The sequence below is a fragment of the Corvus brachyrhynchos genome, unplaced genomic scaffold (assembly GCF_000691975.1).
Source record: "Corvus brachyrhynchos isolate BGI_N302 unplaced genomic scaffold, ASM69197v1 scaffold65, whole genome shotgun sequence".
Classification (NCBI taxonomy): Eukaryota; Metazoa; Chordata; class Aves; order Passeriformes; family Corvidae; genus Corvus; species Corvus brachyrhynchos.
In genome coordinates, this window is record NW_008238365.1 from 3,247,141 (window position 1) to 3,251,209 (window position 4,069).

General features: G+C 43.9%; 1 protein-coding gene across 2 annotated transcripts in view; it reads left to right on the forward strand.

The window, feature by feature from the left end:
- The window catches only part of LOC103616865 (protein argonaute-3), a 73,630-nt gene that overhangs the window by 8,466 nt on the left and 61,095 nt on the right, over positions 1-4,069 (forward strand). The window lies entirely within an intron of this gene.

A 4,069-nucleotide genomic window follows, 5' to 3' on the forward strand; every position in this document is an offset into this window, starting at 1 on the left:
AGCCACGCGTACGTGCGCTGCTCCCGCTCTGTCTCCATCCCCGCGCCCGCCTACTACGCCAGGCTGGTGGCCTTTCGGGCCAGGTACCATCTTGTGGACAAGGATCATGACAGGTAAGGAATGGCCTTGTCCTCCTGGTAGGCAGGTAGTGAAGCTGAGCTGTGCCGCTTGTCCCAGTTGTTCACGGGTGTGTGTCTGCTCACAGCGCTGAGGGCAGCCACGTGTCGGGGCAGAGCAACGGCCGTGATCCGCAGGCGCTGGCCAAGGCCGTGCAGATCCACCACGACACCCAGCACACCATGTATTTCGCTTGAGAGCACCTGGGAAGATGAGGCAAAACAACAACCCATGCAGTCCTGAAGTGTTTGGAAGCCTCCTGCTCTATCCAGGGCCGGGGGATTTCGGACTGCCCACTACCAGCAGCTCCGGACAGTCGCACTGAATCTGTTCTTCACTGCAACGTCTGATGCACCAACACAATTGAGCCATTTGTTTCATTGTTTTCTGTACTAGAAATCCATAGACTTGTCTTTTCTGATGCATTGGACCGAATTTTTACCTCAAAGCGCAAAGGCCGATCATCCTGAAATTTTTCAAGGACTTGGCACGAAAGGTTTCTATCGAATCTTTTGCTAGCTGTGGTTTTTCAGTTCTCCTCATCCCATGAGCTGACAGTGACTGCTGCCCTGTCTCCGTGCCCTGCTTCGTGAGTATGACGTGATGGCAAAATGTTTTATCCAGCTCTCTGTAATCCTTCTGTCGTGTGGGGCCATAGATTTTTTAATGGAGATTTTAGACTTCACTACTGTAAAATGCCTTTTAACAAACATAACTTTCACAGGTATTGCAGTTTTTTGTCAGTTTTACTAATTATCTTTTTAATCTCTGCAGTCTTGGGCTGCAAAGCAATTGCACTATACTGCGAGTTAATAGGTGGTTCTTGTTCTGTGAATGTGTAATATAACTAATAGTGATGCCTGTCAGTAGATTTTAATGATAATGGTTATAAATAATACTGCCATGGTATCGTAACAAGTACTGAACCATCATTTCCCCCCTCTAAAAATGATAAAACAAAAAAAAAATTTAGCTTTTAGGTATTTTGCAAACTTTTACAAAAGTGCCCACTTTATGCTGCTGTGTGGTTTGATAAATCTAAGTGATTTTAAAACTTTTTTCTCATAGAAGGTTTAACTTTGGCAATAAATCTTTGTTTTTTAAGCCCCCCCAACAGTGTAATTTTCTAGCTGAGGATTGTGCATGAGTTTAACCAACATTCTCGTGTCGTTTTCTGAACACACAATTTGGCAGTTTCTGAAACAAATTAGAAAAGACGCATTTCCATGCTTTTTTTAAGAATTATTTTTAACTGTTTTATATTCACTGTTGGTGTCCTGTCTACAACATTTTTTATAAGCTTGGAAACTGGGTGTTCCGTGTAGGAAAGGCCAATGTGTACAGTCAAAATGTATTGTGTGACAGGCAACCTGAGGACTTGTACCAGCATTTTGAACTGTTTTTTTTCCTGGGAATCTGGGTTGCCCACACAACTGCATTTACAGCATGTTGAACCCGTGTGAGTCTCAAATGCTGATTCTGTCCCAGCCTAGAAATTAGGGTTTTTAATCTGCTTGGCTTTTTTCAGCTGCAACCTGCAATCCAGAACAGGGACCTGGTTTCCCTGGTATTCCTGTAATCCATGAACGTAGTAATTTAAGACTAGATTCCTTATTGTATACCTGAGTTAGTGCAGATTAAATCTTATTCCTAAACTGAGGAGGAGTTTGAGAAGCCCAAGGATTGCACTGTGGTCTCTGATACTTGTGTGGGGTTTGCTGCTAAGTTGTCTGCTGTCCCAAAGCTTAGGAACCAGCCCCCTCCAAATTTCAGCAATAGGAAATGCTGTTTCCTTCAGTCTTTAAGCTTGTAAATAAATGAAAGTTTACATTTCTAAATGCTGTTGTTTTCAGTTGTACCAGAGTACACTGAACATCTTCAAACAGTTTTATAACCTCCTTGCCAGTAGTTCGTCTCATAAATTAAGTTTAACCTCTTTTCATTTCTTTTGAAAATGGGACTGAAGTGAACCCTGCCCCTGCACGTGCCAGGACAGGTTTAGATTGAAAAAACAAAAAGATTCTTTTTAGTTTTTTAACTTTTTTTTTAAAGAATACCTCACTTGTGTAATAAAATCAGGACATGTGGGTGGGAGACTGACCGCTGCTTTTCTCAGTACTCGTTCAGGGAGAAGACACAAAAACCCTTTTTAGAGTGAACTCTGACTGACCCAACACACACAGAGAACTTTGGCACCTTGAAAAGCACCTGAGCACCTGTTGGAGGTGGTAGGATCCAAGATCCCTGATTTGAGTTTGTGCACTAGGAATGGGGCTGGTTTAACAAGGGTGCATAAAAAGTGAACTTTATCACCAATTAGTTGTCCAGTGCCAAGCACTCCTGGTTGAGACTGAGGGAAGGGAGAGCCTCTCCTTGGTTTGCCTGTGACTGGATATTTGACCTCAGACCAGGTGGAGCATCAGCCCCTGGCGAGCCCTGGGCCAGCACCTGTGCAGGGCTGGTGTGAGCCCACCCCGGGCACAGGGCTGGAGTTTTGGGGGGAAAGCACTGAAGTTCAGGATCCAAGTTGCAGCAGTGCTGCCCTAGGCAGGTCTGAGCCCAAGTCTGGAGGACTTGAGGACCTGGGTGAGCCCTGTGGGCCTGAGTGACTCGTTCTGCATGTGTCAATCAATGGGAAGATGTGCATTCTGTAGCTGTAGTTTTAGGGTGTTTTGATTTTTGTTTTTTGGGGTTTTTTTATAAATAAAGCCTGTTGGCCACTGTTTAGCTCTGTGGTGTGGAAGATTTTAAATGTAGCAAAGTTCAAAGAGTTGGGGAAGGGGGTGGTTGATATATATAAAAAAAATATATATATTTAAAAAGGGGGGGGGAGGGGGCAGAAATCCTGTTTTCCACCCGGTTCTGCTTGCTTTGTCCCTGCTGAGTTCCGAACAAGCTCTGGCAATCCCTAGTTAGCCTCTCTCCACCAGTCTGGCTCTTGTATTCCTGTGAGTTACCCAGGGTCGTGCCCGGAGCTACATCCAAAGGGCGCAGAGGTCGGTGGACGGGATGTCCCGTGTCCACCCTTGCTCGGCCCTTCGGATGGGGACGAGCCCTCGTTCAGAGCCGGTGTCTGACAGCCCTGACCCCCAACCCCTTTGTGGATGTGCTGTAGGAGTTTTCTTGCTCAATAGCGAGGGAGTGACTGCTTTCATTTTCAGAAGGCAGGGCCGGAGGGCATTGGATCCATCCCGATCCTGATCCACTGCGAGGCTCTTTCCATGTGCACTCGAGGAAAGGTCTAAATATCACTTACAGATTTTCTTAGACCTTGCTATTGACATTTTCATATTTCTATGTCTAGAGGCTGCAACTTCAATGTAAAATGTTTGCATTTGTTCAGTTTGACTTCTGATGTAATTTTTTGGTTTCTATATTGTTAGACTTGTAATGTTTCAAATGGTATTTTATTAACTTTGGGCTGGATGTATGTCTCTAGCAATACGAGGTACTTTCTAAACTGTCCTGGGGCTCACAGCCCTGTGTCGAGATAAGATGCTGGTTGTGTACAATTGCAATGTATTTTTTTTTTTTTTTCAGGCTGCAGGGATATTTTGTGTTCATGTGTCCAAAAATAATAATAATAATAAAAAAAAATTGGCATTCTCGTGCCAAATGTTCTGTTTTTTCTTATTGCTGTCCAATAAATGCAATGTACAGAGTGAGCAACCAATACTGTTGCCTGTAAACAAATGTCTTATTTAACTTTTAATTAAAACTTGTACACAATGTGTCACCTGTGGAACTCATTACCACAATACATCTATTTCTGATGCATTAAGAGTTAGCAAGTTACAGAAATATGTATGGGTGACATCTCCCGGGATCCTAAAGGAAGCTGAAATTGCAAACCCCAGGGGCGGGGTTCAGAATGGGCCTATTTTTTAATGTTTGGGAAATTACAGAGAAAATTTGGTGTTAATGGACTGTACCTGCCTGGAGAGGGGATTTT